The sequence below is a fragment of the Lissotriton vulgaris genome, chromosome 6 (assembly GCF_964263255.1).
Source record: "Lissotriton vulgaris chromosome 6, aLisVul1.2, whole genome shotgun sequence".
Lineage (NCBI taxonomy): Eukaryota > Metazoa > Chordata > Amphibia > Caudata > Salamandridae > Lissotriton > Lissotriton vulgaris.
The window spans coordinates 423928719-423954667 of record NC_141694.1 but is presented as its reverse complement, the minus strand read 5'-3'; positions in this window follow the sequence as shown (position 1 = coordinate 423954667).

Below are 25949 nucleotides of genomic sequence, written 5' to 3'. Positions count from 1 at the left end.
CCCTTGGATGCAAAAAGAGACAGCTCCATGGCCCTGTTCAACATTTATCTGGTGAGCAGCTCTGTGGATGTGTATTCCATACAAGTGCACTGACAGCAGGGTGAAAGGGATGGCAGTGCAGTTGACACTTTTCCTTTGTAAAGTAATTCCTGCTGGCTTCATAGCCCAGGGTGTGCTGTCTGTGCACTAGTATGAAATACACATCTATACAAGCACACATATCAAACCCTGGGCTATGATACCAGCAGAAATTCCTATACAAAAGAAAAGCTTCACCTGCACTGGACATCCCTTTCCCCCTGCTGTGCACATCTTCCCACTCCCACCCCATGACGAGGCAGCTAGAAGTGGTGATTTGTCCTTCTGAGGGGTGAGAATGTTATAAGAATGTGTGTGCCTGTCTGAGACAGCTTCCCGGCACAGCACACACACACAGCCACACCCGAGTACTTCACACAGGTCTTTAAAAGAGCATTTACTTGGTAATGAGGCTTTGTTGTGTTTTCACCCCTACTTAGAGCCCCTGCATCTCCACTCTGCACATGGCTTTGGCTGGATGAATTAGCACCCCCTCCCGAAATTTGAGGGAGACGAGTTGACGTGAGGTTTAAAAGAGGGGTGAACAAGGGATAGAACACGCAGAGTGGTGACCGTGATGGGCCAGACATTCAATGCAATTTCCTTTTCAAATGGGTTTATTGTACAAATCTAATTTGATAGATTCGCGGACAGCAAATGCTGCTGCCTTTCCATGGCGTCTGAAAGTCTTTTTCTGGAAGTTGGGATGACGAGCTGAGCGGGTTCTTTTCTTCATTCATGTGATGGTGATGAGTGGGTTGCAGGGCACCTGTACTTGTTGCCTCGGTCATTGGTAGCCCTCTCCTTCCATCTGAACGCCGAGAATCACCGCCTCCCCCCCCAACCACCGGCACCTGGAGGGGTCGCTGTGATATCTAGGGTGACCAACAGGCATGGGTGCAAATTCAGTGAGTGTAAAAATTCAGAACAAAGGGTCAAAATTCAAGACAAAAAGTGAGGTTTACAGACACATCAGAGATTGTTGCGCAATAGCATATAAGTAGTAATTATACAACCATTAAAATACAAGTGGAAATAAGTTTATATTAGGTTGAGACAATTGTGCACTTCATGGTTTGTCAGTATACGTGCAGCTTTAAGCAAATGTGCAGGTCTTTTTGTGGTAACAAATCCACCCCCACCTTTCCATCTCCAAGAGAAAACAGCTGATGCCCGGTCCAGCCAGTCTAGCCTTGATACCACCCTCCAATGGTTCCCCTCATCTTCACATAGACCCTCTCTCATGTGTATTTAATGTCTTCTATAGTGCTACTCATCCCAAGTATGTGGGGCAGAGTTTTGGAGTGCGTTACAAAACACACATATTATAAAGAGACAATCACTCAAATAAATGGGAAAGTCAATGTATATGGAATGTTGCCTAAGATAATGGGGCTTACAATGTATAATCATTTCAATAATTTCATTTCAATCTTTATTTCGATCAATTTTAGATCATAAAAGATGCACAAGGACATATTCATTATAGAATCACAATGATATCAAAGCAACATTAAAGCATTTAAAAATGGTATAGAAAGGATTCATAAAATATGTCAGTTACATTTGATAAAAACATTTCATTTATTCCGGATCTTACTCAAGTTTAAAAAAATGATTACGGATATTCCACATCGCAGTTAAAAATGTTGCTACCCCAAATACAATGATAGGTGACACGTCCGTTTTTAGAATCCTGTAAGCTGGGAGGTATCGGGTGAAGCCCAATTTTTTAAGAAGGGGGACAAGACAATATTTCCTGGGTGTTCGATAGGCCTTACAGAAAAATATAATGTGGAGATCATCTTCCAGATGGTGTGAGCATGACGGGCAATGCTCACTTGATGAAGGCTGGGCCCAGTGTTTAGTGAAGGCCCTTATAGGAAGTGTGCCATATCGCCATTGCAGATTTTTTTTTCTTGTAAAGGCCGGGGAAATGTCATCTAGCACACGTTTAATAAGTACACTTCTTTAAACTTAAAAAACAATTCTGTACGGGACCCCTCTCGTAATTTCCCCACTGTGGCTGTGAGCTTCATCTCGCGAAAGTCTCTCACTAGGAGTTTGCGTGGAGTCCTGGTGCATGTATTGGCTGGGTCTAGCCACAATTCCGGTCTACCTAATTTCTCACATGTTTGTTTGATGTAACTCAACCATGGGATTTGTCTGGATTTAGGTAGAGAAAGAATCTCTTGGAGCTCATTCCTATAGCTTGTGAGCTCTGGCGTGCTCCAGATGCAGCGCCAAAAAGTAATTGGTCTTAATACTAGTTCCTCTTCAATGGGTCTCAGACCTAAGTCAAGTCTCAGTTGAAGGAGCGGGGTGCTTGTGGGTAGTGCCGCCATCTGCCTGTTAAAATTGTTTTCAGTAATCTGTAGATTTTGGGGAGGGCAATAGCCCCATAATTCGCTTCCGTATAAGACTGCCCCTCTGGCCTGCATTTTGTAAATTTCAAGGGCTGCACTAAAAAGGTTTGTAGGTTGACTTATTTAACGTTCTGGAGATCCCTCCCGTTAATTGGACCAATTTCATGTGGGCCTTTGCCCGGTGTGTGTCCCACGTCATGTCCTGGTTAATGGTTACGCCAAAATATTCAAAGGTAAAAACCCTCACTAGTTTTGTTAAACCTATAGTAGGGTTGGGGCGTGTTGAAAGGGGGGTTTGAGAATCATGAATTTGGTTTTTAACGCATTTATCTCAAGCCCCCGCTCGACACAGAATGTTGAAAACACATCCAGGACTCTTTGTATTCCCATTGGGGTTTTGGACAGCAGCAGAGTGTCGTCCGCAAACATGATTGCGGGCACCCTGCTGCCGTTCAACTTGGGAGCATCGATGTCATTGATCCTCGTCAGATGGGCAATCACCCCGTTGACAAAGAGGCAGAACAAGGCCGGTGCAAGAACGCAACTCTGTCTCACCCCCCTGTCAACGGAGAACTTATCGGAGAGTACCCCATTTCTCCCACACCTGACATGTGCGAAATTTCCCTGGTGCAGCCTCATCAGGATAGCCAAGATATCCACCGGAAATCCCATCTCAAGCAATACGGACCAAAGTCTATCTCTAGGTACTAGGTCGAAGGCGGCACGCAAGTCCACGAATACTGTGTACAAGCTGCCGCCCTCAAGCACTGCAGTCTTCCAATAGAGGAGGTTCAGGTGGAATATCTGGTCCATGGTGGAGACCCCTCTTCTAAATCCCACCTGATAGGGACTGAGAATGGAAAATTCCTCTATCCAGTTTAGGAGGCGATCTAATATCAGCCTACCAAATAACTTCTGGGAACATCTATGAGGCTAATGGGCCTGTAGTTGGCTGGGAGCAGAGGCGATCCCTTTCTAAATATTGGAACAATCTCTGCACCCAGCCAAGTACAGGGAACCTCCATACCCTTAAGGATGGCATTAAATATCAAGACCAAATAAGGAGCCCATACATCGGGCTCTTGCTTTAATAGGCCACCCGGCAAGCCATCCAGTCCGGGCGCCTTGCACGGACTTCCATCTCTGTAAAAGGTTCTCCCTCTGTTACTCTATCAATATTCAGTGGGCTGTTGTTTGTTGGGTCGTCTGGGGCCTTGTATAGCGAGTGAAAATGGACCTGCCATGTTTTAGCTGAGATGTTGGGTTTGATTGCCGGAGCTAGCTCCTCGGACCCCATATTAACAATACACCAAAATTTACGGGAGTCCCTAATGGCTAGTGTTCTAGCGAGATTTTCCCATTTTTCATGCTCCCATTCACTTTTGGCGTTAGTAATTAGATACTTGTAGTCCCTTCTTCTTGCCTGGATGACTGACCTATCTGCACCTTCCTTAATGGATGTCAGAAGATCCATTTTAGTCTTCCGACAGGCATGATTATACCAATTGGGGCAATCATGATGCCGCCTCTTTCCTGAAGTGAAAAGGACATCAGCCACGGACTCAATGAGATTCTCGTGTGCCCTCCCTAATTCCTTCTGTCTGTCCTGGTGCATGGTGAGCTCCATTATCATACACACCTTTTCGAGGATCGGTATGACCCGAGAATAAAGATCACAGACCTTCTCCGGGTTAGAAGCCAACTTCTCCCACCTCACTCGCCGTCTGTTGTTTGTTAGTGTTAGCCCTGATGCAGCATCGTCTAATTTACCCCCTCTGTCCTCTAATCCATGAACCGCATAAATCAATTCTAGGGCATTATGATCGCTGTCCTCCCTAGGTATTACCTGGAAATCAATTATATGTGGCCACATGGAAAGATGAACCAGAATGTAGTCCAATCTAGACCCCCTTCCCTCTCTGTAATAAGTACATTTTGGTGGGATGTCTGAGCCCACGCGTCCATTACCAGCCCAGATGCCCCACCTCAGTGTTAGAGCTGTAATTTGAAGGGCTAGAGGTGTCCAGGCTCTGGGTGGGGGGGCTACCAAAGGAGGTACCAGCCAGACCGCATCCTCCTCCCATTTTTAAAAGCCATCCAGTAAGCCTGGAAGGGGCTCAAAGTGGCAGTTGAAATCTCCACCCACCAGAAATGGTATACCCTGTGGAATGTCATTTAAGAAAGCCGAAAATTGGTTGATGGCCTTACATCCCAGGTCGACAGCCACCCAGATTGCAAGGCCTCCCGAAGGGCGCCGCTTCCCTCCCCATTTCGTCCGTGGCCGAGAAAGCAGCGAAACCTGTTCTAGAAACTGCCTCTCTGGACCAGGTTTCCTGAAATAGGCATATGTCCTTCCCCCCGTAAATGAGCTCCAGTCTGGACAGTTTAATTTGTTCCCCAGACCAGCCACATTCCAGGACAGTATATTAAGTGAGGATGATCTGGAGTTTGCAATTGGTACATTAGATGTCACTATATCCCTTCTACTAACCTGCGGTAAAATACCAGAGGGATGTTCCTGTTCCTCAGTTCTAGAATCCTCTGGGTTCGGTAGAAACCCTCTGTTCTTTAAAAATGTTCCCATGAGTTTATTATGAGCTTCACCACAGTAATTGATCTTCAAGGGACTGACCTGGGTTGTAATTCAGGAGAGCGATGTTTCCCTCAGTGTGTGTACCCTGAAAGTCACCCATCTCCCTTCTCCTACCATGATTAAGTCAGTCCATCATGTCCAGACAACTATATTTGTTGAATGTTGGAAAGTGATCTGACCGGTGTAACTGATATTGTGTGGGATAATGGAAGTCGCTCCTAGCTCTGTCTACCCAACCTCTCCCTCTCCTGGGAATAGTGCGCCAGCCCTCTTCCTTGTACGGGTTATGCACAGGAGGATAGAAGAAGGATAGGGGTAGTGACTGGATAGATGTCCCCTGTTCAAGGTGTGGCCAACTACAAATGTGGGAGACTGTCCTGGAGTCACTAAAATTGATTATAACACAATCTCCGTCAATCGATTTGTCTGTGCAGCCCAACCATGGGACTCTCCTGACCATAAGTACCCTACTGTTAATTCCATGTGGCAGGGGTCTATTCATGGAAAGCTTATTGGTGACTTTATTCTTAAGAGCGGATATGGATTCCTTGGAATCAGGCTTCAGCTCAGGTACACCAGCCAAAATGACTGTGTAAGAACTAGCCTCTGGTGGCAGATTCACAGGCCTGTGTTTTTTTTATAGTGGCGTGTACATCTTGTTTGCCAACCACTTCTTTGTGTGAGAGGTTCGGTCTTAGATTACCGTCAGTGACCTGAGAAGTGTCAGTGTGTGCTGATAGAGGGAGTGTTTGCGGAGTAAGATTGATGACAGAGGTGGTATCAATGTGTGCTACAGGAGTTGGTGTTTGTACTGTTTCTGAAGCTAACCCAGGGTTCTTGAGGTGGAGCTTAGATGTAACCTTCTTGCTCCTTGATTCGATCCCACCTTTCTCTAGAGTATTATTTGTCTTGGTGGTATCAGCCAGTTGAGAGGTTATTTGTTCTATGGACGTTAGCCTGGTTTCGATCCTAGATAGGTGTGTAACTAGGGGGCTTAAAAGTGTCTTGAGGAGTACTTCCTTCCTGGCTAGAGTCGAATCATAAACTTCTGTGGTTACAGGCGGAGGAAGGGTTGCCCCACTCAATGTCTGCGATGGAGGAGGGACAATATTAGGGGGTGTGGTTTTATCTGTTGGAGGGGGCCCCTTTTTACTTAGTCCTAGTTTATTACCCTCCACTATTTCATTATGTTTCGGGATTTTCGCTTTACGCCCTACGTTATTTAGTGCCCCTCTTTTCCTTTTTGATATGGCACCTTCCCTTTCCCCTTGCTTGAGTTGTAATATCAGTACTCACGTCTGTATTGGGTATGGTGTCAATGGGGGAGGGAAGGGGCTGCTGTACTTGGATATGTGGTGGAGGTAGAGGTAAGAGGCTAAATTCGTCCGGAGCACTCATTTCATTATCGGTATTATACAGGGTAGAATTATTGAGATTGGATAGGGCTAACATCCCACCAGTCACATTTTCCCCATTCTCTAGAACATCACAATTGAGTCTATTCTCCGGCGTCTTTGCATGCGCTATGGGCCCTATAGAAGATCTCCGAACCCAATCTATTTCTTGTGAAACGCGCCTTTCCAATAGCCTTATCTCGTCAATCAAAAGAGACCCAGCTTTGGCAAAATAATTGTCCAAAGTACCTTTTACTGCGTCAGCAGCCAGCGTCCTCTTGCTCCTAGTTTCTCTGGTTGCCATATTTCTTTAGCAAATTGGGATGGGAGAGCTCAGGGTCGCTGTCAGGCGCAAAGAGGGTGGCCCAGTCCCGGTCTCAACTGTTCTCGAACGGCCTCAAACGGCCCGCCCTTTGCCCTGGGTTCGCACGGGCGCATCGCGCGAGGCGCGTAGTTGGATTCCGTATGTAATAGTAGGAGACGTAAAGGGGGTGGGAAGAGTCCCAGGTGCGCTGGATCACCTTTGCGCACTGCCGCCTGGGACTCGCAGTACCGTTCCCTCAGTTCGCCAGAAAGTCCAGACCCCCTTTAGAAGTGGAGAGTCACTGACGGATCCGTGGAAGGGTTTACAGGTCGCCAAATACACCGCACTGTCAAAATGGAGTTCAGGGATGGCTGCGAGCGGCTCCCGCGCAGCGGGGGCCGCGAGCCGGTAAGCACTGCCAAGAGGAGGGGGGCGAGAAGAGTCCCAGGTGCGCAGGATCACCTTCGCTCACTGCCGCCTGGGACTCGCAGTCCCGCTCCCTCAGTTCGCCAGAAAGTCCAGACCCCCTTTAGAAGTGGAGAGTCACTGATGGATCCGTGGAAGGGTTTACAGGTCGCCAAATACACCGCACTGTTGAAATGGAGTTCAGGGACGGCTGCGAGCGGCACCATCATTCAGTCTTTCACCATTCATTCTGCCCTTCCATCTGTGTGCCCAACAATGTCCATATTCATCAATTTACAAACCTATCCATCACGTTTTCTTCCATACATCATTTCACTTATCTACCCCTCAATCCACCCTTTTACTCATCCATCATCCACCCTTTCACCCTATCCATCCATACACTCATCCATCCACTCTTCCACCCCTCCATCTATTAACTCATCCATCCAGCCATTCACCCGTTCAGTTATCCATTTACCCATTCTCCTTCCTCTTTCAATTCCCCTTTCACTTAGCCATCCTTCCTTCCATCTATCCACCCACCCATCCGTCAACTCATCCACTCATGAATACATCCATTGAACTTATCATTCATCCACCCATTCTTTCATCCAGCCACCCTTTCACTCCTTCACTCATTGATCCATCCTATGTCCATCTACCCGCCCTTTCACTCACTCATCCAGCCTTACATTACCCTTTTACTCATCCGTCCATCCATTCACCCTTTCACTTATCAATTCATCAATCCACCCTTTCCCTTATCAATTCATCAATGCATCAATCATTTCACTTATCCATCCACCCATTCACTCGCCTGTCATCCCCCTTTCACTCATCCATCCATCCATCCATCCATCCATCCATCCATCCATCCATCCATCCATCCATCCATCCATCCATCCCTCCATCCATCCATCCATCATTTCACTCATATATCCAGCCATCCATCCACCCATCCCTTCACTTACTTACTGTTAGAACTGGGGGTCTCTAGTTGGCAGAGGTAGGTACCAATGTCCAAATAGGGACCCTTGCTTCTAGTCAGGACGAGGAGATAACCCTCTTAGATAACCCCTGCTCGCCCTCAAGGTAGCTTGGCCTGAGCAGTCTAGGCTAACCAGAGGCAATGCGTTAAGTATTTGTACCAACACTCACAGTAACACAGTGAAAACACCACAAACTGATTCCACAACAGTTTAGGAAAATAAAGATATTTATTCTAAACTACACAAGACCAAAACGGCAGAAATCCAACATACACAATGCAAGGTTACGGTTTCAAATGAGTTCTTCGGGTCGTTAATCAAAGTTCTTAAAGTTACGATCAAATAATTGTCAGATGCGTGAAAAGTTCACGGTTGCGTCACGTTGACTCACAGTACCTTTTAGATGCAACAAAGTTCCACAAGCAGGACGCTGGTGCGGTGGAAACAAGCGATGCGTTACTCCTGAGACCCTGGGGAGGCGATGCGACAGCCCCGCTGCAGCAGCGGGCGTGCGGCGACGAATCCGGTCTGTAAGGGGAGGAAGGCAGCTTGCGTAGATTCCGGTGCGTAGGTTCCGTGGAAAGTCTGTTCTCGCAAAGGCACGATGCGATGATCCCGTAGGGGAGGCGACGATCTCCGGGGCGACGATGCGCAGTCCAGCGGTGACCCTCTCTCTCGCAGCTCCTCGATGTGATGTTTCTGCGACGATGTTCGCAGCGACGTGATGCGGTCCGCAAGCAAGCGGTGCGGCGATCTCACCCAGGCGACAGGCTCTGCGACGACACTCGCAGCGATGTTCGATTCCCCTGCACCGGCCTGGTGCGTCCAGCAAACGAAGGGTGTGACGGACTCGGCAGCAATGTCAGGCGCTGCGCCGATCTCGACCTTCGTAGCGGCGGGACTTCTCGCACTGTCGGGGTTGCGCTCCGCCAGCGAGCGATGCGACACTTTTCAGCTTCACAAGTTTCTCAGCTTAGTCTCAAGCTTCCCAGCTCAGGTTCAACTTCTAGAGGCCCCACAACTGGATCAAGCACTCTCAGAAGGACAGAACTCTCTCAGCAGAGTTCGGGGAGACTGGGGATGAAGTCCTTTTGTTCCTGGGACTTCGGAAACAGGGAGCCAGCTCTTCTCAGGCCCTTGGAGATTCCTTCAAGACAGGGGACACAGCTCACAGCAAAGTCCTTCCCCTCTCCTTGGCAGCAAAGCAACAGCAGGTCAGTCCAGCAGAGCAACAGCAGGACAGTCTTCCTTCTTCAGAGTCAGCTTTCTCCTTGGCAGAGGTTCCTTCTTGATTTCCAGGATGATCTAATTTTCTGTTGTCAGGGGTCCTGTACTTATACCCCTAAAGTCTTTGTTCTCTCTGTGCATGTGGGCCCTGAGCCCGGTCTGAACCAGTTCTGGGTGGATCCTGAGCACTTTGTTTTGTTGGCTGCATCTTTCCTTTCAGAGTGAGGGGCAGAGTCCTCAGCCGCCCAGCAGGGGGTGGAGCCAGCCTTGTGGCAGGCAGGCACAGCCCTATTCAGCCCAGGTGCTAACTCCTCCCACCACTCAGGTAGCAATTGCTCCACTCAGCCTAGTGCTGACTCATCCAGCCTCTGGGGCAGACCCCAGCCCTGTCACTCACAAACCAGACAGTCAATACACAAACAGTCTCAGGCACACAGAAGGGTCAGACAAGAGAACAGCAACTTTCTAAAAGTGCTGTTCTCAAACACAGGATCTAAAAACCACCTTTCCTAAAAGATGCGTTATTAAATTCTGAGTTCAGGGATACTAGATACTTATGTCCTATCTTGTTCCTATGGGAAGAAATGCCGTTAACCACTATAGCCAGCATCCCCCATGTTAACCTATGGAGCAAGATAGCCTTACAATAGTGAAAAACGAAAATGGCTGTAATTCACTACCAGAGCATGTCACCTGCACCAGTACATGCTCTACCTTTCACATACACGGCACCCTGCCCAGGGGGGTACCTTGGGCCTTCCATAGGGGTGACTGATGTGCACGAAAAGGGAAGGGTTCGGCCTGGTCAGCGGGGACGCGGACCAGGAGGACATGGCAGTTCTAAACTGCCCGTAGGCGCTGCAGTGGCAGGCCCGAGACACCATTTTAGGGCTACTCCTGTGGGTGGCACAATCAGTGCTGCAGGCCCACGAGTAGCATTTGTCATCACCGGCCCTGGCACACCCAGTGCACTTTACGAGGGACTTCATGGTGATACAAATATGCCAAACATGTATATACAATCAGAATAACACTTTATATAGGGAACACTTACACTCTGGCACTGATCAGCAGTGGCAGAGTGTCCAAAGCATCTAAACCAGCAAAAACGAATCCAGCGCAGCATCGAAAAATAGGCAGAGGCAAAAAGATAGGGGTAATCACGCCAAAAGATGTCAGGTCTAACACTTACTCACTCACCTTTTCACCTATCAATAACTCTACCCTCGCTGTAGTTCCTAAAGCAAGGGGTGGGGTGGAGCAGGGTTCACTATGCCCCTGCACATAGGCAATCTGAAAAAGTGGAAGGCAAGAGTCATGCATGATGCACAGTGCCTTGACGTGGGGCAACTGTAACATAGTGTTGTTTCCAGAGCTTTAAGTGGGATGAAAAAACTAGGGGGGTCTCTCCAAAAGGGTGTTTGATGTAATAAAATGCGTTGCTTAAAACACATAAGCTAAAACTCTGTGCTTTATATAATGTGCTGCCCGACTGGTATTTTTGTTGATTCTGTCATTGCATCCAGATATATAATACAACAAGTAACGTTACACTTGGAATAAGTAATGTTACACCTACAACAAGCCAGAACTATTGGCTTTGTCTATGGTTGTTAGATGCATAAAATAAAAAAGCAGCAACCATGGTTGCTATACTGTAACTATAATCCTTTCTTTTCAACTTCTTTCACCGCCTTCCTTTGGCTAACTGGATTCTCACGTAGCAGCAGCTTGGGCGTTTTTGCACTTCCATGTGACTGAATGCCCTGCCCTGGACTACCAATGTAGGAGGCCACCACATGCTGTGCCAACCCAGACTAACCCATTGTCATTCTGTATGTGGCAATCATCAGCCCCACACAGAATGATAATGGGAGGGTTGGGGCTGCTGTTGTTCACAGGGGAGTGCGAGGTGGCCCCATCAGGGAGCTGAGGCCTTTTGCAAGGGAACAACACTGTTCCCTGCAATGCCTAAAATTAAGGCGGACGGTTGGATGATGTCCTGCCTGAAGATGAGCCCCGGTGTCAGGCCTCGCTCTGGGATGCATTTGTGCCCAGGGGCGTGTGCAGGGGAGGCAAGGAGAGGCGTTCCAAGGGGGGGCAAGCACCCCTCCATGCCCCCGCCCCTGCGTACGCCCATGGAGCCATTTTATTTATTTATGCAAAAAGAACAATTGATGGACAAAATGCAGAACAATGTCATACATTTACCCCAGTACAGAGATCTGGGCCTAAATCCATAGACTTTTTGTTCACCATGCCATTCTAGTTTGGACCCAGTCATATGCAAATCAGTCTTGACCCTGCGCCCAATGCGAACAGTCCAGCCTGAACTGCCAGGCCAGATCCTCTCTGGACTGGAAAAAAGCATCCTGGGACCGGTTTTGGGCTTTCAGCCCTCATCAGCCAGATAGCTTGACTCCAGTGGCATGGAGAGCACGGGACCAACGTCTGGACATACCCAACCAACTCAGGGTGACAAATGCAAAAAGAACAATTGATGGACAGAATGCAGAACAATGTCATTCATTCACCCCAGTACAGAGATCTGGGTCTAAATCCATCGTTTTTTTGCTCACCATGCCTTTCCAGTTTGGACAAAGCCATATGCAAATCGGTCTTGACCCTGCGCTCAATGGGAATGTTGTAAATGAATCTAAGACCCTAGTGTAAATTTTTCCGATTCATGCCCTTATATAGGTATACTTTATTATATCCTTATATAGGCATAGAAATCACTACCATATTTGGCCTAAGCCTTGCAGCCCAAATACGGCATGGCTACTTCCACTAAGTTCCGAGAATCAACAATGATTTCTTTGAAAAACCCGCCTTCAGCAGCTAGGGACTTCCCCCTGCTTGAATATTGAGTTCTCCAAGAACTCCTGGAGTTTTCAAAGAATTTAGCCTTTGAGTGAGGTTTTAAAGTCCAATCATGCGTCAAACTCGGCTTTCAAAGTATAAATATGCCTAGGTTTGCCCAGACAGCACAAAGTGGTTTGGAACAGATCGAATATCTACTTCCCTGACGCCCTGCAGCAGCAAGTGTGGAAGGAAGCTGACACTCCAGCTGACGCACTGAGAGTCGCTGTCTTTTCTCCTGCCGAGAAATCCAGCTCTAGTGTTTCCAGGCTACCCTTGCGGGTTGCTGGGAAATCGAGTCCTGAGAGAGAGATACAAGACCTCCTTCTTTCTATAACCAAGGTACGGAACTCGTTAGACCCTAGGAGAATTCTTGGATAGATCCTTGACAGAGAAATAATAAACTTAAGCTACTCCTCACCTACTTCTTCCCTTGTACTAGACTTAGGTTAGGTACGCCGGGGTAGCCGTATTTTAGAAGCACCAGTTGAGTACTTTTAGTCATTATTTTATTACTGTATGTATTTTATACGTTTTTGGCAACTTATGGTTTGGAAACCATATCATGCTTTTACAGTACTAATTTATAATACTTTTCGCATTATATGCCTTGTACTTTATAACAAGTATTACGATTGTAGCAGTTCATTTCCTATGCTTGAGAAAGAAGCCTTTTATTGAAAACGCCTGTCTCTCTATTTTCTCAGCACCTCTAGTGAAACGAAGCATGCACGATTGACTGAGTAAAATAGTTATCTATTGTTCCCGCAACTCTAGAGATTGTTTTCCTATTCCTGGGAAACAAAGTTGTCATGTTTATGCGGTTGTCAGAAACTAATCCCTTCTTGTGAATTCGAGAAAGTTTCTAGTGACCTCTGAGTTAACTGGCACTCACAATTAAGTCTAATATATTTGTTAGAGACCTGGTAGACCTCAGTCCTACATCTAAACGACAGTATATATTATTCCAATGCGCAGCGTCTTTTGGGAAAATAGGAACTACACTACATGGCGCCCACCGTTTGGTAAGGCGATAATTTATCGCTAGATACTAGAGTAACTCAGTCGTGCTTTTCACACAGACCCCTTTTTTCCCGTAAAATACTCCAACAGACGTCTGGAGTGGGTAAAGGGTTGACATCTGCCAAAACTGAGTCGGACGAAAAATCCTATGTATTAGTTTTTGGTTTGTTCAACGTTGAAGGATACAGTGTTCCAAAATATTGTGCACCTAATCTTTGTTTCCTTGAAACTTGTTCTGAAAACTTTCATTAAACAATGTCGAATAACGGCGACAACAATGCAACCGGTGGAGCTGCAGTAGATGCGAATCAACCGGGATTAGATGTTACAGGGTTTAATGAGGATGTCGATGATGCTATAATCATCCCGGCAAATATAAGGAAAACCTTAACTATAAAACATATAGAAAATGGGGTATCATCGAGAGGTGGTAAAGTTATATTTATGATAGAGGCACATGAATATCGGCAGACAGAGGTATTCTATTCATGGATTACTTTTCCACAAGCAAATCTAGTAACACAGGAGTTCCACTACTACATAGCAGCGGAACCTCCAGCAGAATACGTTCCTTTCGAGGACGTTGAAATTCCACTAACTAACCAGGAGCGCCCTACAACATCAAAATCCCATTACCAGGCTTGGTCCACTAGGTAGACCAGGAGCTACATGGCCAGTACTAGCCAGCTATACACCACATCCTGACATTGAAAATATAACAGGTCAAGAATTATTAGCTCAGCTACAACAATTAATTAAAATACACAGACAATTGGTTCAATATGTCATGCAGACTTTAACAGACCAACCTGCTATAAAATTCCACAGCACACCCCGTATCAGGGGAACACAAATAAAATAACACCACAGACTATACAGTCAGTCATTGGTAAATTGCCTGCCAAAAGGGAACAAATTCCATTTTGGCTAGCACAAAAAGAAGTGAGCAAGCATAAAGATCAGACATGCCGAGGATCTTGAGGACACAGCTCAAAAATGGGGAGTGGGCTCAGACGATGCTAGACAGTGCAGCAGAAGTCACCATAGTTCGCAGGATCCTGACGGTTTATCTGGAGACAGTGGATTTGAATGACTGCATTCAAGTTGAAACTGCAGACACCAGGGTTAGTGTACCCCACAAGTTATATGAAGTTATATGAAGTAACACTCTGGATGGAGGGGGACATAACTAGAAAAGCTATGACATTCTTCTAGCTGAACGAGACTGGCCACCTGAATTTGTTCAGGAGTGCCCACATGGCGAAGATATAATTATGCCAGCCTTCTTAAATCACATTCCAATTCATTAAAAATATACATATGCCAGAAAATGAGCAGTAGCTCAGACTTCAGCATTATATAAAAATCATGTAGGATGGGATGAGGATTCTCCTCACCATAAAATCCAGTTAAAAATTAACCTACTGCACAAAGGCAGTATCTAGTTAAGCAAGAAGATAAAAAACAAGTCAGGGAGATTTTAAATCAACTTGAATACCAACACCTCGTCAGTGAACAACCCTTTGTTTCCTGTATCCAAACCAGACAATTCATATTGTCTAGTATTGGATTACAGACACTTAAACTCTTGTTGCAAAACTTTTGCAGTACAAAATGCACACAGTGCACCACTGATTAATAACATAGTGCGCAAAAAATATAAAACCACAATAGATATTTTAAATGGGTCTTTCTGTCAAAACATTGCACCTGAAAGCAGGCATCTGACCGCTTTCTCAATTATGGGGACACAGGACAATTTTGCTGTCTCCCCCAAGGATTCAAGAATAGTCCAGGGTTATTTTCAGCCAGGGAAACAGAGTTACTACAAACGTACGAGGATGAGGCATTATCATATGTCGATGACATCTATCTTACAGACGATGATTTGAACGTACACTTGAAAAGAGTGAACACCATAATACTTGCTTCGCATCTGAAGGGTATAAATTCAATTTTAAGAAATCACGAATTGCCAACCTCAATGTCCTATTCTTAGGATACGAGTTATCAAGTGAAGGCAAAAGCCTGGCAGCAAACTTCCTAGAGAAATGTGCGCAGCTCCAACCTCCAAAAACGCTAAAAACTTACAGTCAATTCCAGGTTTCCTGAATTTTGGAAGAACTTATGTTCTGAATTACGCAGAAAGGGTTAAACCTCTCTGCGAATTAATCAAACCTGATTTCAAACCAACTAATTGGACTCAAACACACACATAAATTCTGCGTTCAGTCCAAACGGAAATGTTAGCAAAAAAACAGTTACAGACATGCGAAAACGTGCGCAACCTTGTGATCCGAATCATCCCAGGAAGATGCGGATTCAAGTACCTGCCTTTAATGAAGGAGAAACGGTACCAATAGCATACGAATCACACTTGAAAACACAAGCAGAAATGAAATTCCCTTCTACTGAGAAAATTCTGACAGCGGTTCAAACTGCAGTAGCAAAGGAGAGAGCCCTAGCGTAGTGTAAACGCATAATGATTGTTACACCTGTACCTGCCTTAGAGTAAATGACAAAAGCAAGCATTCCAAATGCAAAAGCTTTACATTCAAGATGGATTCAATGGGTTAACTCTCTTGCTGCAACAGACGTTGAATACGTGTTTGACCCATACTTGAAAACACAAGAATTTCTCCAATATGAACACGAATGTCCTCTGCCGACTGAGATTCTGCCTCTAGAACATTACGGCTGTATAAAATATACAGACGGATCAGCACAACCCGCAATTGGGGGTAAACAAGCCTATAGTGCTGCGGTCGCGATTGTTAAAGGTCGCTGGTGTGAAGGCAAATTTAGACCCATGGTCACTAAAACTCAATCACTCGGAGACTGTACAGCTCATCGAGCTGAATTACAGGCTTTCAAGATGGCGCTTGAAAATACCGATTGCGAATTCCCCACACTTCTAGTGTGAGATTCATATTACTGCGTCCAATCTTACAATGAGTATCTGTAGAACTGGGTTCAAAACGGTTTCAAAGATGCAAAAGGCGGCATAATTAAGCATAAAATGCTTTGGGAACAAGTAGTTCTTTTGCAGAAAGAACTACAAAAGACTCACGTGATTCATACACTGAGTCATCAGCGTGATGACGTTCACGTTGCTGGGAATTCATTGGCTGATGTAGCTGCGAAGGCAGCTGTGCAAACAGCTTTCGTAGCTGCAATCACCCGGTCAAAAACAAAAATAGACAGCGAAATAATGCAACCTGTCACTGCTTCAGTCAAAGACAGTAGTAAGACACTCCTGAAAGGCTTTCCAGTAAAGTACTCATATATAACTGATACAAACAATGTTCCTTTTGCTCGAATCCCCTGGAGTGGGGGATAGGGCAATTCCAAACATGGAACATAGGTTAGGACTAATCTTAGCAGCACATGAAGGACTGGTCTCTACAAACGCAGGAGTTTCCGCCAAAGTATCATTATTAAAACAAAGATACTGGTGGCCGCGTATAAGGAAACAAACTTGAAACTATGTTCTAGAATGTGAAATCTGCCAAAAAATGAAAGTTTCTACAGTGAAACGTCCTGCACAGACGCCCCTACTGATTTCAGATAAACCACTAGCGTGTGTTTACCTGGACCACTTTGGTCCCTTAACAAGTGATGGTAACTATAAATATATTATGGTAGCAGTGGATTCCTGCACAAGATTTATTTGGATGTGGCCCCAGCGCTCGGCTGATGCTAGAACTGTTATAAAGGATTTGCGAGTCTTTATCGGCACATACGTAATCGGCACGCTACATTCTGACCAGGGTCCTGCGTTTAGCGTTCGAGCTTACAAGGAGGCCATGGTAAGCTTGGGCGTTGCATTGCGGTATTGTAGTCCCTTCCATCCTGAGGGTAATGCGGTACTGGAAAGAAAAAAAACATGATATAAAGCAATCCATAATAGCTAATTATTAGGTTCAGGTGATGGGTGGGTCAAACATCTAATAAGTGTCCAACGTAGTCTTAACAATCTGCCAAGAAATTCTCTGGGGGGAATCACTCCATATGAAATACTGTTTGGTACTAGAATGATAATCAAAGACCTCAATTGTCATACTTCAGTGGTAGAACAAAAACCCTTTGATGTCAAGGATTGCTTGGCTGTTTTACAGGACTTGAATGAAACAAGAAGAAGTCTGAGTAACACAATACAAAAGCCAACAGCCACTGAAGAAAAACCACCTGTCCCAGCAAGACCTGTCTGGATTCCAAAGATTGAGGATCTAGGGCCAGATGTAGGAGCCGAAATACCGGTCGGTAACAGCCGATTTCGGCCGTTACCGACCGGTATTTAGTAATTGGCATGTAGGGGCCCTATTTTACCGATTCGGTAAATTTACTGAATCAGTAAATTTACTGAATCGTTAAAATACCGAATCAGTATTTTTACTGATTCGGTAACTTCCTGATGTAGGTGGGACTCTTCTGAGTCCCAAAGGCCTTACAGATTTGGTATTTTACCACCCAATCCAATTGGGTGGTAAAATACCAAATCCAGGTGTGCATGCACATGTGTGCATGCACACCTATGTCATGTGACAGACAAACATGCCTGGTGTGCCACATGGCACACATGCCTGTATTTGGGGTGCTAGATGGTGTCAAAGTGGCACTCCCTGCATCATTGCTGGAATCGGTATTTACTGAATCGGTAAATACCGATTCGGTAATGCCCATTGATTCCTATGAATCAATGGGCATTACCGAATCGGTATTTACAGATTTGGTAAATACCGATTTTTACAGAATCGGTTATTCAATTACCGATTTTACCTACATCTCCCCCCTTCTATTTTACCAATTCATAAATACAGAATCAGTAAAATTCGGTATTTATGAATCGGTAAAATAGAATTACTTACATCTGGCCCCTAGTCAGGGAAAAGATAGCGGTAAAGAAAGAATTTGGGCCTTATTACAGAAAAGCAGTACCTGTCTTGGCAATCCAAGGAATAAGATCAGTAGTTCTACCGCCCCTTGCTGGTAAAAGGGAGAACAGATTTGTATCGATCGACCTGGTCAAACCACAACATGTGGCCAATAATAAGTAGTAGGCCAAGTGGACTCCCAAGATGTAGCAGAAGACCAAATCTTGCTACTCTCCAAGAGGTTCAAACTGAAAGACTTATCACCTTTGATGAACCTGCAGTAAGAAAAGAAGGACTGTGTAACAAAGCCATGGAACTCGTGCCTCTTGAGACCCAAATAACATTTTGTCAAGAAACACCTGTCTACAATGATGTAGCCTCTGACTATACCAATATGACACAGGAAGAAGCAATTGCAAAGATTAATTACAATCCTGATGCAATTTAAGTATGGGTGAAATGTGCACATTTGCGTTCACGAATTCGCATGAAATCGAATTCGCAATCCGCAAAAGCCGCGAATTCTTTCGAATTTTAGTTTTTTTGCGTGTTCGTGGGGTTTTTTGCGTGTTTGCGGGGTTTTTTGCATGTTTGCTGGGCTTTTTGCATGTTTGCGGGCCGCTTGCATGTCGAAGTTACTCATGCAGTCGTGTTTGGGCACAGCACCCTCTGGTTCACCACTGCCACCCTCTGGTTCATCACTGCCACCCTCTGGTTCAGCACTGCCACCCTCTGGTTCACCACTGCCACCCTCTGGTTCACCACTGCCACCCTCTGGTTCAGCACAGCCACTCTCTGGTTCACCCCTGCCACCATCTGGTTCAGCACTGTCACCCTCTGGTTCACCACTGCCACCCTCTGGTTCACGACTGCCACCCTCTGGTTAACCACAGTCACCCTCGGGTTCAGCACTGCCACCCTCTGGTTCACAACCCTTCCACACTCTGGTTCACCCCTGCCACCCTCTGGTTCACCATTGCCACCCTCGGGTTCAGCACTGCCACTCTCTGGTTCACCCCTGCCACCCTCTGGTTCAGCACTGTCACCCTCTGGTTCACCACTGCCACCCTCTGGTTCACGACTGCCACCCTCTGGTTTATAACATCACCTCTGCTTCACCACTGCCACTCTCTGGTTAACCACTGTCACCCTCGGGTTCAGCACTGCCACCCTCTGGTTCACAACCCTTCCACCCTCTGGTTCACCCCTGCCACCCTCTGGTTCACCATTGCCACCCTCGGGTTCAGCACTGTCACCCTCTGGTTCACCACTGCCGCCCTCTGGTTCACGACTGCCACCCTCTGGTTCATCAGAGCACCTCTGGTTCAGCACTGCCACCCTCTGGTTAACCACTGTCACCCTCTGGTTCAGCACTGCCACCCTCTGGTTCACCACTGCCACTCTCTGGTTCACCACTGCCCCCCTCTGGTTCACCCATGCCACCCTCTAGTTCACCACTGCCACCCTCTGGTTCACCCCTGCCACCATCTGGTTCATCACTGCCACCCTCTGGTTCACCCCTGCCACCCTCTGGTTCACCCCTGCCACCCTCTGGTTCAGCACTGCCACCCTCTGGTTCAGCACTGTCACCCTCTGGTTCACCCCTGCCACCCTCTCGTTCATCACTGTCACCCTCTGGTTCATCACTGCCACCCTCTGGTTCACCACTGCCACCCTCTACTGAGACCTTTTGTGAAACAGCGGCAGCACAAAAGATGCGCCATGGTGCTGGGTATTAACAACGTGATGATTCTGAGAGATGCGTCACGTTGTAAAGCCCTGCGCCATCAGGAGGCATTCCGGCGCAGGGGAGGGCGTTCCTGCGCAGGAACACCTCCTAAAAGTGGCTGAGTGAAATCTACAAGATTTCACCTAGTCACTTTTAGGCCAATGCTGCGTCAAAACCCTGCACCTGCTTGAAGCAGGCGCAAGGCTTGATGCAGCATTGGGGAGATAGGGCCCCCCCAGAGCATAGCTGGAGCTGCGTCGCAAGCGCGACACAGCTCCAGCAATGCGCTGCTTTTACGGCACCGATGCGTGACGCATCTGTGCCATTTTTGCCACATTATGCACCGCATTGTAAATGCGGCGCACCATGGGTGGCGGAGCTGCGGCACACAATAACTGGCGCATCCCTGGGGATGCACCAGTTATTGTAAATCTGCCCCTATACATTTAGCCAACGAGGGAGCACTTACTGATTAGACAGTAGAAAGTACTCCAGTTGAGTAGAGGTATTGCACAAAAACTTGGCATCTTTGGGGACAAACACGCAGGGCGGGATTCATTCTGCCCCCTGTTAGACTCATTTTTTTTGCCCTTCTGCCCTCTGTTAGACTCGTTTTCCCTTGTTTTTCTGCCCTTCTGCCCTCTGTTAGACTCGTTTTTTCCCTTGTTTTTCTGCCCTTCTGCCCCCTGTTAGACTCGTTTTTTGTGCCCTTCTGCTCTCTGTTAGACTCGTTTTTGTGCATTTCTGCCCCGTTAGACTCGTTTTTTGTGCCCTTCTGCCCTCTGTTAGACTCGTTTTTCCCTTGTTTTTCTGCCCTTCTGTCCTCTGTTAGACTGGTTTTTTTGTGCCCTTCTGGCCTCTGTTAGACTCGTTGTTCCCTTGTTTTTCTGCCCTTCTGCCCTTTGTTAGACTGCTTTTTGTGCCTTTCTGCCCTCTGCATCACCACATCATCACTCAGTGCTACCCCAGCATCACTCAGCACCACCACATTATCCCTCAGCACCACCACATTATCACTCAGCACCTCCACAGCATTACTCAGCACCACCACAGCACCACTCAGCACCACCACAGCACCACTCAGTGCCACCACAGCATCACTCAGCACCACAACAGCATCACTCAGCACCACCACAGCATCACTCAGCACCACCACAGCACCACTCAGCACAACCACAGCACCACTCAGCGCCACCACAGCATCACTCAGCGCCATCACAGCATCACTCAGCGCCACCACATTATCACTCAGCACCACCACAGCACCACTCAGCACCACCACAGCATCACTCAGCACCACCACAGCATCACTCAGCACCACCACAGCACCAATCAGCATCACCACAGCATCACTCAGCGCCACAGCAGCCTCCCTCAGCACCACCACCGCATCACTCAGCACCACCACCGCATCACTCATCACCACCACAGCACCACTCAGCACCACCCCAGCTTCACTCAGCACTATCCCAGTATCACTCAGCACCACCACAGCACCACTCAGCATCACCACAGCACCACTCAGCACCACCACAGCACCACTCAGCTCAACCCCAGCATCAATCTGCACAACCATTCAACAACAACTGGTTCAAATATGTTCATTCAATGTTTCAAACTGTATTACAAATGTCACAAAAATATGTTAATATTTCACTTCTGTTCTTGGATTTTCGTCACAATAAAATACACTGAACATAATCTTCACAAAAGTTATTTACAAAAGTTTAAGCTATTGCCATTATAAATTAAAATCACTTTTATTTAAGTATTCATTATTTAAAAAAATTAAAAGCCATTGTAATTTGTAATATTAATACAGCTAAGTCACGTAAATACAAAACATGTTGCATTACAAATGCTATAGGTGTCACATTTGTGAAAGTTATAACTATTGGCATTGTAAATGAAAAAGCTATTAATTTAGCTATTTTCAAAACACATAAATAAAAAAAAATGTCATTTACAAGACCAATAGCTCAAACTTTCCTAATGCGAGACCTATTGTATTGCAAACGCTTGTTTTTATATCTGTCAGTAATTCCTGTTGAGGTTTAATTTTGGTGACAGGCGCCTCATTACCTACTTGTAACTATTCTCTGACCCTGCTTCAAGGGTCAGATCAGGGTCAAAGAATAGTTACAAGTAGGCAACGACGCGCCAGGAAGCACTTACAGGCTTACAGCAGCAGGTGCCCAAGTTGAAGTTAATTTCTTTGTAACCCTTTTGTAAAAGGTTACAAAAAATTAGCTTCAACTTTTGCACCTGCTGCTGTAACTCTGTAAGTGCTTGGCTGAAAATTAGTCCCCGCTGATTCGTGGATTTTACCGCGATTTCGCGAGATTCGCGGATCGCGAAATCGCGGAAAATCCGGAAATTTAGTGAGCGGAACGAATTTTCAGCCCATGCTTAATGCAATTCCGACAAATGACAGAAGTGCCTCTGGCTATTTTATCAACTTTGATAAATTCTCTGGGATCCCAGTGAACCTGAGGAAATGCCATCAAATAAAACTCTCAAAGAAAAAACAACAGAACTCTTTCATCAACTTGAAAAAATATATCTGGTTTCACCATGGATTGAATTTTGGATTGGTTTAGGTGTCTTTTTCCTCCTGCTCTGGCTGATTTTAGTTTTAAGCTTGGGACAAATGATAGATGGAAAATACATTAGAATAGACACAGCAAGTCAGAAAATCAACTTGGTCCTAAAACCTCACACATCATCCCATCGTGAAAAGAGAGACCCGTCATCAGTGAACATCACAGCCGTTCCTATACCTGGTGGTATAGCATGGGATAGAACTGATTATGAGATCTATGGCCCGGTAGAAATGCTGAAGATTCCACACCAGTTCAAGGTTTCTTAAAGTGACTTTGTATCACCCAGCACATTTTCTGATGATTGGGACTTTGAGACTATTAATAATATGATGTCAGATTTAGAAATGTCTTCAAAATTTACTGGACATGACTATTTAGAAGGGTTATCAGATTATGAACAGATGTATTGTTTTAATCATTATGGTCACCACTATCTGCACAAATCTGCAAGCCCTAGAAATGTTTTTACATATAATCAATGGGAACATTGTCCAACGCCACCAAAAGGTAGCTCAAAAACATTTTATGAAATGTTTTCACACTTCTCAGGGTTTAATGTTTCAGATCCAGAAACGTTTTATTTCAAAAATGTAAATAAGACAGGAATGATAACAATGTTGACCAATACTAAAAAAAATAATTCTGCAAACTTTTATGTTCAGCTGTCTACATTAGGTTTCGAATTTTGGAACGACAACATCGAGACAAAAACTGTCTGGGGCACAAAAGATTGGCGGGTGCAAGGTTTAGAAGCCTTGTTCAGAGCCTGCATTATACCAGAACAAATCATGTTTTTAAATGACACTGTTCAACAGACTTCTTGTCTTGGCATAGCTAAGATAAAAGATTCAAACAACCGTCTATACCTAAGCCCACATCTGAGAGTAATGATACTACAGAAAAGGAGGTACACGTATAATATATTTTAACGCAAAACAGAACTAATCCTGATTGGAAAAAAATGGTTAATCTGGCCCACAGACACCAATAATTGTCAAGATAGATTCCTTAAAAAAACACAGGGGTTAAAACTGAACAGGCCAGATCTAAGATGCTCCCAGAGAAACATCCATGGATAGTAACAACTTATAGTGTAGGAAAACTATGCCTTGAGTGGCTAAAGACATCCACACTTCCGGAAATCAAACAACACTTATCTTTACTTAAAGAAGGCAAGGATTTGCGAGATTTCTTAATGGGGCCTCGCAAACCACGACAAAAATGTTTCATATTTACCGGTATATAAGCTGCGTACAATGAAGCTTGGAAAATAACGCAAATGGAAACTGCAGAAAGAATACGAGAAATTGATCGTATTAATTTAGAGAAAGCTCTCTCTGTAACGGACAATGGGTCAACGACTCAGTCTTCCAGAATATATTCTTTGGACAGCATTGTATCCTCTGCAATTGACATAATGGAACAAGACTTGCTAAGGTTATAGAATGGCCAGTCTCTATTACGTTCTATAATGCAGCTAGGTTGGACGTTGCAAAATCTTCATTCAGGCTACGTGCCATGGCGTCTAATCAACACAACGTCATTGTTTGCAGTATTTAAACGTATAGATAAATAAATCTCTTTGGCACAAAGAGGAGCAGACTATAGGGTGCTGAGCATTGAAAAACTGGAAAGTTTACCATTGACAGTTTCTTAGAAGCCTGTCATTGAATGGATAATTCATGGCATCATCATGATACCAGTGACGATTTTCCAATTTCAGTCTTGTCTACAGCATATACCAGCAGGCCTGTATGAAAGGTTGGGTAAAGAATACATTAAGTCGACATGGACTTTACCTTACACACACAAATGTTGGAATAAGGGAAAAGAAGTATTCCTTAGTGGTAAAAATTGTAAGAACTCACTAAGTGGTACACTTTTGTACAAAGGTATTAATTACATCTTTTGCTTTCCCGCCCTAAGTGCGCCAGGTCTGCCCAGACGTGGGTCCTGGGATCACTGTGCCACTGGAATCAAGCTATACTTTCTGAAGAGGGGTGAAACCCTAAAACCAGTCCTGGGATGCTTGTGTCCGGTCCAGTGAGTACCTGGCTTGGTAACTCGTGCTGGACTGTTCCTATGAGGCACAGGGTCAAGACTGATTTGCATATGGCCAAGTCTAAACTGGGATGGCATTGTGAGCAAATGAATGATGGATTTAACCAAGATCTCTTGACATGGGGTGAATGTTTTGATTTGTTCTGCATTCTATCCATCAATTGTGTGTCATTTGCTTTCTCCCCAAAGTTCGCCGGGTATGCCGGGGCGTGGGTCCCGGGCTCACTGTGCCACTGGAATCAAGCTATCCTGGCTAAAGAGGGGTGAAACACCCAAAACCGGTCCTAGGATGCTTGTCTCCCGTCCAGTGAGGACCTGGCCTGTCAGTTCGGGCTGGACTGTTCCCATGAGGCACAGGGTCAAGACTGATTTGCATATGGCCAGGTATAAATTTGTATGGCATGGTGAGCAAAAGAATGATGGATTTAATTTGTAGTCTGGGAAATTTGAAAATCATAAACTCTGTGATCCGATATGTGCAACTTGCAATTAAATAAAGAAAGGATTACACATATTTGGATGTACTACTATATGAAAAAATGGATGAAAATTGTTAGATCCTTCCATTTTTAGTACCTAAAATGCACTTGCCCTTCATGTGATATCATGTACTTATGATTTCCTATACGGACAAGACAATGTGTTAAGATATGATTCGGCACCATGCACTTTACATATCCCTATGCACTAAATAAGCACCAGCACTTCTAATTAAGATGACGTATTTTGTATAAATTGTTTGTGTAATAACTTGAATTGTTTACAACTCCAAATGGCTGCTTTACAACAGTTTTGTTTTTTCTTTTATATATTGTATATGTATTCATACTAAGTCCCAAAATGTCTTAGCCTGTATTATTACAATCCGCTACTCTAATGTTTTTAATTATGATGATGTAATGTAGGAATGATTTTATTTGAAATAATATGCTTTATGGTGTTTTTATTTTGCACCGAAGAAAGCGGAATTTGAATTGAATTGAATCAATTGTGTGTCTTTTGCTTTCTCGCCCTAAGTGCGCCGGGTATGCCCAGCCGTGGGTCCCGGGCTCACTGTGCCACTGGAATCAAGCTACCCTGGCTGAAGAGGGGTGAAACCCCAAAACTGGTCCTAGGATGCTTGTTTCTGGTCTAGTGAGGACCTGGCTTGGCAGTTCGGGCTGGACTGTTCCCATGAGGCGCAGGGTCATGACTGATTTGCATATGGCCAGGTCTAAACTGGGGTGGCATGGTGAACAAAAGAATGACGGATTTAACCCAGATCTTTTGACTGGGAGTGAATGTTTTGATGTGTTCTGCGTTCCGTCCATCAATTGTGTTCATTTTATTTATTTAGACAGCTGAACTCTACTAAAAAACAGGGTAACATTCTCTAAACTTGGGAGAGCTGATAGAAGTGATTAGCAGTCTGCGTTTCATGAAAGGTTATGTCCATTAC